Here is a 14,008-nt window from a genome sequence, read left to right as displayed (position 1 = left end):
AGGTGCGGAATTCCGCACTCCTGCAGGAACAGTAGGTCAGCTTTTACATTTGCCAAATAGTTGAGTGTGGCTACACACCGCGAAGTATCTTTGATGCTTCGCACATTTATGGATGCAATTTTTAAACCCATTATAAAAAGGTAGATTTACCAGTCTCAAGAGTCCAGAGTCTATACAGTTGGCTGTTCCAGCTGTTCGATGTTCCCCAGCATGCCGGTGGTGCTCGCAAACTTTAGCACAGTTGCAGGGCTGAGAAAGCTGTTCTGGTCCGTACTGGCCCCGTGATTTTGATGCAGATGCATTGGGGGGGTGATGTAGCCCTGGCGTTCGTCATGGCAGTCAGTAGGTGTTGGGGTTGCAGGCCGGTCTTCACCTGGGTTGTTGCTGCTCGTTACTATCGGGGGTTGGTCTGTGACCTTGTTTCCTTCCCGGTCGGTGGTCTGGGGGGTCTGTGCCTTCCGTTCCACGTTGGTGCTTTGCCTCTTTATTTGAGGCCGATTCTTGTCCTGTTTTCCCTCATCGGATGAGGTGTCGGCGCTAAGTGCGCCGGCTGAGAGGTGTCGCTTTTTGCCACTACCCCTCGGGGGGTTCTTCAGTTTGTTTTTTTGTTTCCGCTTTCGTTTGTCCCTGTTCACTGTTTCCCAGGGCTCTTTATTCTTTGTCCCATCCTCTTCCTCTTCCATTGAGTGTTCCTCATCAGATGGGGCTGGGGTTGGGTTGTCAGGAGGTGCTGGGGCCTCTTCTTTTTGTTGGGGGCCCTTTTGTTGCTTTTCCTCATTCTGAGCCGTGGTGTCTTTTTCGGTGGAGGGTGTATGCACCTCCTCTCTGGTCGCCTTTTTAACTCCGCTGCTGATGATTTCAGCGTATGTCGCCCCGCGTTTCGGGCAGGCCCTGTAAAGATGGCCGGCCTCCCCACACAGGTTGCAGCACTTGTCTTCTTTGCAGTCCTTAGTCATGTGTCCCTCCTGCCTGCAGTTCTTGCAGAAGGTCACACTGCAGTTTGCGGCAACATGCCCCGTTTTGCCACAGGTGTGGCATACACGTGGCTGTCCCACGTAGTAGAGGTAGCCACGATTTACTCCAATAGCGAAATTGGAGGGGGGATGCAGGATGGCTCCGTTGCTGTCCGTTCTTAGGGTCACCTTGACCTGGTGCTCACTTGTCCAGATGCCGAAGGTGTCTTTCACTTGCACGCTGTCACTTTTCAGCTCAGCGTACCTGGCGAGGAACGTGAGCACATCAGATACAGGGACGTGGGGGTTGTACGTGTGCAGTGTAACAACCCGATTTCGCTGTGCCGGTAGCGTAAACAGAGGTTCCGCAGTCAGGATCGACAAGGGACTCTGGTTACCTTTTTCCTTGAAGACGTTCAAGAATTTGATGCACGCTGCGACGCTCTTGAAGGTGACATCAAAGAAACCATTCTTGGGGAAGTTTTGCAAGCAGAAGATCTCTGTTGCTTTAAACCCACAGCACTCGAGCAGCACCTTCTTCACGAAGTGTTTCCGGTCCAAAGGTGACTCTCCATCCGTTTTCTTCACTGTGACTCGGACAGTGTTTCGCACGCCCCAGCCTGGTGGTCGGGATGCAGCTGCATCCATAGCTCGTACGTTGGGTGTGAAACTGTATCGGCGTTAGGCCTAAACCCGAGGTTTAGGCCAGCATGTAGATCCACCAATAGCAGCCAAGCTCCAAACGTTTCTTCTTTGACGACTTCAATCCCTCCGAGTTCTCCAATCCACGATCGACATGGAAATCCTCAGCTTCTCTCGATCAAATGAGACTACACTTGATCTTAGCCAAAAGGCCGAGAAGCGGAGTAATCCACATTCAACAGTGAAATGATGTGGAGATGCCGGCGTTGGACTGGGGTGAGCACAGTACGAAGTCTTACAACACCAGGTTAAAGTCCAACAGGTTTGTTTCGATGTCACTAGCTTTCGGAGCGCTGCTCCTTCCTCAGGTGAATGAAGAGGTATGCTCCAGAAACATATATATGGACAGATTCAAAGATGCCAGACAATGCTTGGAATGCGAGCATTAGCAGGTGATTAAATCTTTACAGATCCAGAGATGGGGTAACCCCAGGTTTGAGAGGTGTGAATTGTGTCAAGCCAGGACAGTTGGTAGGATTTTGCAGTGAAATGGGTGGTCAATTTTGAATTTGTTTGCTTTCCCCCTTGTGCTTGTAAGATGAGGCCTTTCGTCATCCTTCATCACACCCCGTAGAAGCTGAGTAGCAGCAGCCACTTGACGAAGCGTTTTGTTGTGTGATGAAAGAAATGTGAATAAAGTGTATATTTGTATGTGTTTGAGCTGTTTTTTGACTTTGAAATTCCCCATAAAGGGGTGGTGTGCACCGTTCCTGGAGATACTGCAATACCAGGTCGATGCGTGGAGTGGACGGAGCAAGCCCCTATTCCATCTCCCTGCTCCAAAAATCAATTTAATATATGGTCCCCAGATAAGGGACGTATCAGATATTAAACTGATAAGAACAGATTTTTTTTTTTTTTTCAAAAAAAAATATACTTTATTCATAAAAATTTATCATGAGCATTACAGAAACATTTCAAATTGTCTTGACTGTACATTTCCGGCAGGGTTACATGTTGCCTTGACTTTCTTTCATTCAATTTTGATATTGTCGTACACATATCACTCTTTACATTACAATTCCTTCTGAAATATTTACAGTGGCATGTTTGTTTTATACATTGGAGTGTTGATTGCCCAGACCGAGGGGCTTTACACTGTTACGCGCCCCTCGGTGTACATTTGCTGGAAAGACTTTACACTGTGGTCTTTCCCCATTGCGCCTTGGCGGCAGCTGCCCCAAGCTTGAGTGCGTCCCTCAGCACGTAGTCCTGGACCTTGGAATGTGCCAGTCTGCAACACTCGGTCGAGGACAATTCTTTGCACTGGAAGATCAGCAAGTTTCGGGCAGACCAAAGAGCGTCTTTTACCGAGTTGATGACCTTCCAGCAGCAGTTGATATTTGTCTCGGTGTGTGTCCCTGGAAACAGTCCGTAGAGCACAGAGTCCTGTGTCACAGATCTGTTTGGGATAAACCTTGACAAATACCACTGCATCTCTCTCCAGACCTTCTTTGCAAAGGCACATTCCACAAGGAGGTGTGTGACCGTCTCATTTCCCCCACAGCCACTCCGAGGGCAGCGTGCATTGGTGCAGAGCCTTCGGGTGTGCATGAAGAATCTGACAGGGAGGGCCCTTCTCACCACCAGCCAAGCTAGGTCTTGGTGCTTGTTTGAAAGTTCTGGTGATGAGGCGTTCTGCCAGATGACTCTGGCAGTCTGCTCAGGGAACCATCCAACGTCCTCCACGGTCTCCTTTTCCCTGAGGGCCTCGAGGACATTACGTGCTGACCACTGCTTCATTGCCTTGTGGTCAAAGGTGTTTTCCTTCAAAAACTTTTCCACAAAGGACAGGTGGTACGGTACGGTCCAACTACTTGGAGCGTTCCGCGGCAATGAGGCCAGGCCCATCCTTCGCAACACCGGGGACAGGTAGAACCTCAGTATGTAGTGACACTTGGTGTTTGCATACTGGGGGTCCACGCACAGCTTGATGCAGCTGGACACAAAGGTGGCCAGCAGGATGAGGGAGGCGTTGGGTACGTTCCGCCCTCCCTTCTCCAGAGGTTTGTACATGGTGTCCCTTCGGACACGGTCCATCTTGGATCGCCAGATAAATTTGAAGATGGCCCGGGTGACTGCTGTGGCGTAGGGTCGGGTTATGGGCCAGACCTGCGCCACGTACAGTAGCACCGAGAGTACCTCACACCTGATGACCAGGGTTTTGCCCGCAATGGAGAGGGAGCGTTGCTCCCACCAGCCCAGTTTCTGTCTTACCTTTCCTATGCGCTCCTCCCAGTTTTTGGTGCACGCCCCAGCAGCTCCGAACCATATCCCCAGCACCTTCAGGTAATCGGACCTGACAGTGAAGGGGACAAAGGACCGGTCGGCCCAGTTCCCAAAGAACATGGCCTCGCTCTTGCCCCGGTTTACCTTGGCTCCAGAGGCCAGTTCAAACTGGTCGCAGGTGGTCAAGAGCCTACGTACAGACGCAGGATCCGAGCAGAAGACGGCAACGTCGTCCATGTACAGGGAGGCCTTGACTTGCATGCCTCCACTGCCTGGGATCGTCACTCCTCTTATCCCCGGATCCCTCCTGATGGACTCGGCAAAAGGTTCTATGCAGCACACAAAAAGGGCAGAGGAGAGAGGGCAGCCCTGCCTGACTCCAGATCTGATCTGGAACTTTTCTGATTCCCACCCATTGATTGAGACTGCGCTATAGATGTTTGTGTAGAGCAGTTTGATCCAATTGCGAATTCCCTCCCCAAACCCCATTTTGGAGAGCACATCCATCATGTAGGTGTGCGATATTCTGTCAAAAGCCTTCTCCTGGTCAAGGCTGATGAGGCAAGTGTCCACCCCCCTGTCCTGCACGTAGGCGATCGTATCCCTGAGTAGCGCGAGGCTATCAGAGATCTTCCTGCCGGGTACAGCACAGGTCTGGTCAGGGTGGATCACCGACTCCAGAGCAGACCTGACCCGATTGGCGATGACCTTTGCTAGAATTTTGTAGTCCACATTCAACAGTGAAATGGGTCGCCAATTTCGAATTTCTTCCCTTTCCCCCTTCTGCTTGTAGATGAGGGTGATGATGCCTTTCCTCATGGACTCTGACATGCTGCCTTCCAGAAGCATACTCTCGTACACTTCCAGCAGGTCTGGGCCCATCCAGTCCCACAGAGCCGAATACAACTCAACCGGTAAGCCGTCGCTTCCGGGAGTTTTACTCGTCTCGAAGGACTTGGCGGCCTTCGTCAGCTCGTCCAGAGTTAGTGGTTTGTCCAGGTTTTCCAGCTCGCTGTCGCCTATGACCTCCGTGATAGTCGACAGGAAGGTCTGGGAAACAGTGCTATCTGTTGGCTTCAGGTCATACAGTCCGGCATAAAAGGATTGGCTGATCCTCAGGATGTCAGACTGCGATGACTTTTCAGAGCCATCTTCTTCCTTCAGGCTGCTGATCACAGAGGTGTCTCTGTGCACCTTTTGGAAGAAGAAGCGTGAGCACTTTTCGTCCTGCTCCACGGAGCGGACTCTGGAACGGAAGATAACCTTGGAGGCCTCCGAGGTGTAGAGCGAGGCTTGCTGGCTCTTCACCTCTTGGAGATCCTCCTTGACATCCACCCCCATCGACTGCAGCTGGAGCAAATTTTGCATACTTTTCTGGAGCCTGGACATGACCCCTCGTCTCTCTCTCACCTTTTGAACGCCCTTGAGGATGAAAAACCTCTTGATATTCCCCTTGATTGCTTCCCACCAGAGATGTGGGGCCTCAAAGAGGGGTTTCACGGTTCTCCAACCTTTGTAATCCCTCCTGAGTTCCTCGATGTTCTCAGGGGTCAGCAGTTTTACATTTAGCTTCCACGTCCCCCTGCCTACCCCCTGGTCTTCCTGCAGGTGGCAGTCGGCCAGTAGGAGGCAGTGGTCAGAGAAGAACACCGGCGTTACGTCGGTGGACCTGACCGTGAAAGCTCGGGACACAAAAAAGAAGTCTATCCTGGAGCGGACGGACCCGTCTGGCCGTGACCATGTGTATCTACGCTGCGCGCCGTCTGCAGGGTTGCTGTAGACGTCGAGCAGCTTGGCGTCTTTTACCGTTTCCATCAGGAGTCTGGACGTAGCGTCTAGTTTGCTGTCGGCTTTGCTGGATCGTCCAGCCGCATCGATGATGCAGTTGAAGTCACCACCCAGGATGACCGGCTTGGAGGTGGCCAACAGCAGTGGGAGTTGCTGAAGAACTGCCAGCCGCTCACTTTTTACGGCCGGGGCGTACACATTAATAAGTCTGAGAGGGGTGTTTTTGTATTTCACGTCTGCTACGAGGAGGCGCCCGCCTACCACCTCCTTAACGTCGGAGATGGTGAAGTTGCCTCCCCGCAGCAGAATACCCAGGCCGGAGGAGCGGCAGTCGTTTCCTCCTGACCAGATGGATGGCCCGTGGGACCACCAGCTCGACCAGCGCCTGTAGTTGCTGAGGTGCGGAATTCCGCACTCCTGCAGGAACAGTAGGTCAGCTTTTACATTTGCCAAATAGTCGAGTGTGGCTACACACCGCGAAGTATCTTTGATGCTTCGCACATTTATGGATGCAATTTTTAAACCCATTATAAAAAAGATAGATTTACCAGTCTCAAGAGTCCAGAGTCTATACAGTTGGCTGTTCCAGCTGTTCGATGTTCCCCAGCATGCCGGTGGTGCTCGCAAACTTTAGCACAGTTGCAGGGCTGAGAAAGCTGTTCTGGTCCGTACTGGCCCCGTGATTTTGATGCAGATGCATTGGGGGGGTGATGTAGCCCTGGCGTTCGTCATGGCAGTCAGTAGGTGTTGGGGTTGCAGGCCGGTCTTCACCTGGGTTGTTGCTGCTCGTTACTATCGGGGGTTGGTCTGTGACCTTGTTTCCTTCCCGGTCGGTGGTCTGGGGGGTCTGTGCCTTCCGTTCCACGTTGGTGCTTTGCCTCTTTATTTGAGGCCGATTCTTGTCCTGTTTTCCCTCATCGGATGAGGTGTCGGCGCTAAGTGCGCCGGCTGAGAGGTGTCGCTTTTTGCCACTACCCCTCGGGGGGTTCTTCAGTTTGTTTTTTTGTTTCCGCTTTCGTTTGTCCCTGTTCACTGTTTCCCAGGGCTCTTTATTCTTTGTCCCATCCTCTTCCTCTTCCATTGAGTGTTCCTCATCAGATGGGGCTGGGGTTGGGTTGTCAGGAGGTGCTGGGGCCTCTTCTTTTTGTTGGGGGCCCTTTTGTTGCTTTTCCTCATTCTGAGCCGTGGTGTCTTTTTCGGTGGAGGGTGTATGCACCTCCTCTCTGGTCGCCTTTTTAACTCCGCTGCTGATGATTTCAGCGTATGTCGCCCCGCGTTTCGGGCAGGCCCTGTAAAGATGGCCGGCCTCCCCACACAGGTTGCAGCACTTGTCTTCTTTGCAGTCCTTAGTCATGTGTCCCTCCTGCCTGCAGTTCTTGCAGAAGGTCACACTGCAGTTTGCGGCAACATGCCCCGTTTTGCCACAGGTGTGGCATACACGTGGCTGTCCCACGTAGTAGAGGTAGCCACGATTTACTCCAATAGCGAAATTGGAGGGGGGATGCAGGATGGCTCCGTTGCTGTCCGTTCTTAGGGTCACCTTGACCTGGTGCTCACTTGTCCAGATGCCGAAGGTGTCTTTCACTTGCACGCTGTCACTTTTCAGCTCAGCGTACCTGGCGAGGAACGTGAGCACATCAGATACAGGGACGTGGGGGTTGTACGTGTGCAGTGTAACAACCCGATTTCGCTGTGCCGGTAGCGTAAACAGACGTTCCGCAGTCAGGATCGACAAGGGACTTTGGTTACCTTTTTCCTTGAAGACGTTCAAGAATTTGATGCACGCTGCGACGCTCTTGAAGGTGACATCAAAGAAACCATTCTTGGGGAAGTTTTGCAAGCAGAAGATCTCTGTTGCTTTAAACCCACAGCACTCGAGCAGCACCTTCTTCACGAAGTGTTTCCGGTCCAAAGGTGACTCTCCATCCGTTTTCTTCACTGTGACTCGGACAGTGTTTCGCACGCCCCAGCCTGGTGGTCGGGATGCAGCTGCATCCATAGCTCGTACGTTGGGTGTGAAACTGTATCGGCGTTAGGCCTAAACCCGAGGTTTAGGCCAGCATGTAGATCCACCAATAGCAGCCAAGCTCCAAACGTTTCCTCTTTGACAACTTCAATCCACGATCGACATGGAAATCCTCAGCTTCCCTCGATCAAATGAGACTACACTTGATCTTAGCCAAAAGGCCGAGAAGCGGAGTAATCCACATTCAACAGTGAAATGATGTGGAGATGCCGGCGTTGGACTGGGGTGAGCACAGTACGAAGTCTTACAACACCAGGTTAAAGTCCAACACAACACCAGGTTAAAGTCCAACAGGTTTGTTTCGATGTCACGAGCTTTCGGAGCGCTGCTCCTTCCTCAGGTGAATGAAGAGGTATGCTCCAGAAACATATATATGGACAGATTAAAGATGCCAAACAATGCTTGGAATGCGACCATTAGCAGGTGATTAAATCTTTACAGATCCAGAGATGGGGTAACCCCAGGTTTGAGAGGTGTGAATTGTGTCAAGCCAGGACAGTTGGTAGGATTTTGCAGTGAAATGGGTGGTCAATTTTGAATTTGTTTGCTTTCCCCCTTGTGCTTGTAAGATGAGGCCTTTCGTCATCCTTCATCACACCCCGTAGAAGCTGAGTAGCAGCAGCCACTTGACGAAGCGTTTTGTTGTGTGATGAAAGAAATGTGAATAAAGTGTATATTTGTATGTGTTTGAGCTGTTTTTTGACTTTGAAATTCCCCATAAAGGGGTGGTGTGCACCGTTCCTGGAGATACTGCAATACCAGGTCGATGCGTGGAGTGGACGGAGCAAGCCCCTATTCCATCTCCCTGCTCCAAAAATCAATTTAATATATGGTCCCCAGATAAGGGACGTATCAGATATTAAACTGATAAGAACAGATTTTTTTTTTTTTTTTTTTTTTTCAAAAAAATATACTTTATTCATAAAAATTTATCATGAGCATGACAGAAACATTTCAAATTGTCTTGACTGTACATTTCCGGCAGGGTTACATGTTGCCTTGACTTTCTTTCATTCACTTTTGATATTGTCGTACACATATCACTCTTTACATTACAATTCCTTCTTAAATATTTACAGTGGCATGTTTGTTTTATACATTGGAGTGTTGGTTGCCCCGACCGAGGGGCTTTACACTGTTACCGGCCCCTCGGTGTACATTTGCTGGAAAGACTTTACACAGTGGTCTTTCCCCATTGCGCCTTAGCGGCAGCTGCCCCAAACTTGAGTGCGTCCCTCAGCACGTAGTCCTGGACCTTGGAATGTGCCAGTCTGCAACACTCGGTCGAGGACAATTCTTTGCACTGGAAGATCAGCAAGTTTCGGGCAGACCAAAGAGCGTCTTTTACCGAGTTGATGACCTTCCAGCAGCAGTTGATATTTGTCTCGGTGTGTGTCCCTGGAAACAGTCCGTAGAGCACAGAGTCCTGTGTCACAGATCTGTTTGGGATAAACCTTGACAAATACCACTGCATCTCTCTCCAGACCTTCTTTGCAAAGGCACATTCCACAAGGAGGTGTGTGACCGTCTCATTTCCCCCACAGCCACTCCGAGGGCAGCGTGCATTGGTGCAGAGCCTTCGGGTGTGCATGAAGAATCTGACAGGGAGGGCCCTTCTCACCACCAGCCAAGCTAGGTCTTGGTGCTTGTTTGAAAGTTCTGGTGATGAGGCGTTCTGCCAGATGACTCTGGCAGTCTGCTCAGGGAACCATCCAACGTCCTCCACGGTCTCCTTTTCCCTGAGGGCCTCGAGGACATTACGTGCTGACCACTGCTTCATTGCCTTGTGGTCAAAGGTGTTTTCCTTCAAAAACTTTTCCACAAAGGACAGGTGGTACGGTACGGTCCAACTACTTGGAGCGTTCCGCGGCAATGAGGCCAGGCCCATCCTTCGCAACACCGGGGACAGGTAGAACCTCAGTATGTAGTGACACTTGGTGTTTGCATACTGGGGGTCCACGCACAGCTTGATGCAGCTGGACACAAAGGTGGCCAACAGGATGAGGGAGGCGTTGGGTACGTTCCGCCCTCCCTTCTCCAGAGGTTTGTACATGGTGTCCCTTCGGACACGGTCCATCTTGGATCGCCAGATAAATTTGAAGATGGCCCGGGTGACTGCTGTGGCGTAGGGTCGGGTTATGGGCCAGACCTGCGCCACGTACAGTAGCACCGAGAGTACCTCACACCTGATGACCAGGGTTTTGCCCGCAATGGAGAGGGAGCGTTGCTCCCACCAGCCCAGTTTCTGTCTTACCTTTGCGATGCGCTCCTCCCAGTTTTTGGTGCACGCCCCAGCAGCTCCGAACCATATCCCCAGCACCTTCAGGTAATCTGACCTGACAGTGAAGGGGACAAAGGACCGGTCGGCCCAGTTCCCAAAGAACATGGCCTCGCTCTTGCCCCGGTTTACCTTGGCTCCCGAGGCCAGTTCAAACTGGTCGCAGGTGGTCAAGAGCCTGCGCACAGACGCAGGATCCGAGCAGAAGACGGCAACGTCGTCCATGTACAGGGACGCCTTGACTTGCATGCCTCCACTGCCTGGGATCGTCACTCCTCTTATACCCGGATCCCTCCTGATGGACTCGGCAAAAGGTTCTATGCAGCACACAAAAAGGGCAGAGGAGAGAGGGCAGCCCTGCCTGACTCCAGATTTGATCTGGAACTTTTCTGATTCCCACCCATTGATTGAGACTGCGCTATAGATGTTTGTGTAGAGCAGTTTGATCCAATTGCGAATTCCCTCCCCAAACCCCATTTTGGAGAGCACATCCATCATGTAGGTGTGCGATATTCTGTCAAAAGCCTTCTCCTGGTCAAGGCTGATGAGGCAAGTGTCCACCCCCCTGTCCTGCACGTAGGCGATCGTATCCCTGAGTAGCGCGAGGCTATCAGAGATCTTCCTGCCGGGTACAGCACAGGTCTGGTCAGGGTGGATCACCGACTCCAGAGCAGACCTGACCCGATTGGCGATGACCTTTGCTAGAATTTTGTAGTCCACATTCAACAGTGAAATGGGTCGCCAATTTCGAATTTCTTCCCTTTCCCCCTTCTGCTTGTAGATGAGGGTGATGATGCCTTTCCTCATGGACTCTGACATGCTGCCTTCCAGAAGCATACTCTCGTACACTTCCAGCAGGTCTGGGCCCATCCAGTCCCACAGAGCCGAATACAACTCAACCGGTAAGCCGTCGCTTCCGGGAGTTTTACTCGTCTCGAAGGACTTGGCGGCCTTTGTCAGCTCGTCCAGAGTTAGTGGTTTGTCCAGGTTTTCCAGCTCGCTGTCGCCTATGACCTCCGTGATGGTCGACAGGAAGGTCTGGGAAACAGTGCTATCTGTTGGCTTCAGGTCATACAGTCCGGCATAAAAGGATTGGCTGATCCTCAGGATGTCAGACTGCGATGACTTTTCAGAGCCATCTTCTTCCTTCAGGCTGCTGATCACAGAGGTCTCTCTGTGCACCTTTTGGAAGAAGAAGCGTGAGCACTTTTCGTCCTGCTCCACGGAGCGGACTCTGGAACGGAAGATAACCTTGGAGGCCTCCGAGGTGTAGAGCGAGGCTTGCTGGCTCTTCACCTCTTGGAGATCCTCCTTGACATCCACCCCCATCGACTGCAGCTGGAGCAAATTTTGCATACTTTTCTGGAGCCTGGACATGACCCCTCGTCTCTCTCTCACCTTCTGAACGCCCTTGAGGATGAAAAACCTCTTGATATTCCCCTTGATTGCTTCCCACCAGAGATGTGGGGCCTCAAAGAGGGGTTTCACGGTTCTCCAACCTTTGTAATCCCTCCTGAGTTCCTCGATGTTCTCAGGGGTCAGCAGTTTTACATTTAGCTTCCACGTCCCCCTGCCTACCCCCTGGTCTTCCTGCAGGTGGCAGTCGGCCAGTAGGAGGCAGTGGTCAGAGAAGAACACCGGCGTTACGTCGGTGGACCTGACCGTGAAAGCTCGGGACACAAAAAAGAAGTCTATCCTGGAGCGGACGGACCCGTCTGGCCGTGACCATGTGTATCTACGCTGCGCGCCGTCTGCAGGGTTGCTGCAGACGTCGAGCAGCTTGGCGTCTTTTACCGTTTCCATCAGGAGTCTGGACGTAGCGTCTAGTTTGCTGTCGGCTTTGCTGGATCGTCCAGACGCATCGATGATGCAGTTGAAGTCACCACCCAGAATGACCGGCTTGGAGGTGGCCAACAGCAGTGGGAGTTGCTGAAGGACTGCCAGCCGCTCACTTTTTACGGCCGGGGCGTACACATTAATAAGTCTGAGAGGGGTGTTTTTGTATTTCACGTCTGCTACGAGGAGGCGCCCGCCCACCACCTCCTTAACGTCGGAGATGGTGAAGTTGCCTCCCCGCAGCAGAATACCCAGGCCGGAGGAGCGGCAGTCGTTTCCTCCTGACCAGATGGATGGCCCGTGGGACCACCAGCTCGACCAGCGCCTGTAGTTGCTGAGGTGCGGAATTCCGCACTCCTGCAGGAACAGTAGGTCAGCTTTTACATTTGCCAAATAGTTGAGTGTGGCTACACACCGCGAAGTATCTTTGATGCTTCGCACATTTATGGATGCAATTTTTAAACCCATTATAAAAAGATAGATTTACCAGTCTCAAGAGTCCAGAGTCTATACAGTTGGCTGTTCCAGCTGTTGAATGTTCCCCAGCATGCCGGTGGTGCTCGCAAACTTTAGCACAGTTGCAGGGCTGAGAAAGCTGTTCTGGTCCGTACTGGCCCCGTGATTTTGATGCAGATGCATTGGGGGGGTGGTGTAGCCCTGGGGTTCGTCGTGGCAGTCAGTAGGTGTTGGGGTTGCAGGCCGGTCTTCACCTGGGTTGTTGCTGCTCGTTGCTATCGGGGGTTGGTCTGTGACCTTGTTTTCTTCCCGGTCGGTGGTCTGGAGGGTCTGTGCCTTCCGTTCCACGTTGGTGCTTTGCCTCTTTATCTGAGGCCGATTCTTGTCCTGTTTTCCCTCATCGGATGAGGTGTCGGCGCTAAGTGCGCCGGCTGAGAGGTGTCGCTTTTTGCCACTACCCCTCAGGGGGTTCTTCAGTTTGTTTTTTTGTTTCCTCTTTCGTTTGTCCCTGTTCACGGTTTCCCAGGGCTCTTTATTCTTTGTCCCATCCTCTTCCTCTTCCATTGAGTGTTCCTCATCAGATGGGGCTGGGGTTGGGTTGTCAGGAGGTGCTGGGGCCTCCTCTTTTTGTTGGGGGCCCTTCTGTTGCTTTTCCTCATTCTGAACCGTGGTGTCTTTTTCGGTGGAGGGTGTATGCACCTCCTCTCTGGTCGCCTTTTTGACTCCGCTGCTGATGATCTGTGCATATGTCGCCCCGCGTTTCGGGCAGGCCCTGTAAAGATGGCCGGCCTCCCCACACAGGTTGCAGCACTTGTCTTCCTTGCAGTCCTTAGTCATGTGTCCCTCCTGCCTGCAGTTCTTGCAGAAGGTCACACTGCAGTTTGCGGCAACATGCCCCATTTTGCCACAGGTGTGGCATACTCGTGGCTGTCCCACGTAGTAGAGGTAGCCACGATTTACTCCAATAGCGAAATTGGAGGGGGGATGCAGGATGGCTCCGTTGCTGTCCGTTCTTAGGGTCACCTTGACCTGGTGCTCACTTGTCCAGATGCCGAAGGTGTCTTTCACTTGCACGCTGTCACTTTTCAGCTCAGCGTACCTGGCGAGGAACGTGAGCACATCAGACACAGGGACGTGGGGGTTGTACGTGTGCAGTGTAACAACCCGATTTCGCTGTGCTGGTAGCGTAAACAGAGGCTCCGCAGTCAGGATCGACAGGGGACTCTGGTTACCTTTTTCCATGAAGACGTTCAAGAATTTGATGCACGCTGCGACGCTCTTGAAGGTGACATCAAAGAAGCCATTCTTGGGGAAGTTTAGCAAGCAGAAGATTTCTGTTGCTTTAAACCCACAACACTCGAGCAGCACCCGCTTCACGAAGAGTATCCGATCCAAAGGTGACTCTCCTTCCGTTTTCTTCACTGTGACTCGGACAGTGTTTCGCACTCCCCAGCCTGGTGGTCGGGATGCAACTGCATCCATAGCTCGTTCGTTGGGTGTGAAACTGTATCGGCGTTAGGCCTAAACCCGAGGTTTAGGCCAGCATGTAGATCCACCAATAGCAGCCAAGCTCCAAACGTTTCCTCTTTGACGACTTCAATCCCTCCGAGTTCTCCAATCCACGATCGACATGGAAATCCTCAGCTTCCCTTGATCAAATGAGACTACACTTGATCTGAGCCAAAAGGCCGAGAAGCCGAGTAATCCACATTCAACAGTGAAATGATGTGGAGATGCCGG

At 51.9% G+C, this 14,008-nt stretch overlaps 1 non-coding gene and 1 pseudogene across 1 annotated transcript; both read right to left on the bottom strand.

Annotated features, from left to right (window-relative positions):
* Positions 1–2,349: 2,349 nt before the first annotated feature.
* Positions 2,350–2,530, bottom strand: LOC140394636 (U2 spliceosomal RNA; annotated as a pseudogene).
* A 5,893-nt stretch (positions 2,531–8,423) lies between these two features.
* LOC140394700 (U2 spliceosomal RNA) lies at positions 8,424–8,610 on the bottom strand. Its single transcript, XR_011935983.1, has one exon. It is a non-coding gene; the product is annotated as a U2 spliceosomal RNA (small nuclear RNA).
* Positions 8,611–14,008: the final 5,398 nt, after the last annotated feature.

Source organism: Scyliorhinus torazame, chromosome 17 (genome assembly GCF_047496885.1).
Source record: "Scyliorhinus torazame isolate Kashiwa2021f chromosome 17, sScyTor2.1, whole genome shotgun sequence".
Lineage (NCBI taxonomy): Eukaryota > Metazoa > Chordata > Chondrichthyes > Carcharhiniformes > Scyliorhinidae > Scyliorhinus > Scyliorhinus torazame.
This window is presented reverse-complemented; position numbering and strand designations above follow the sequence as displayed.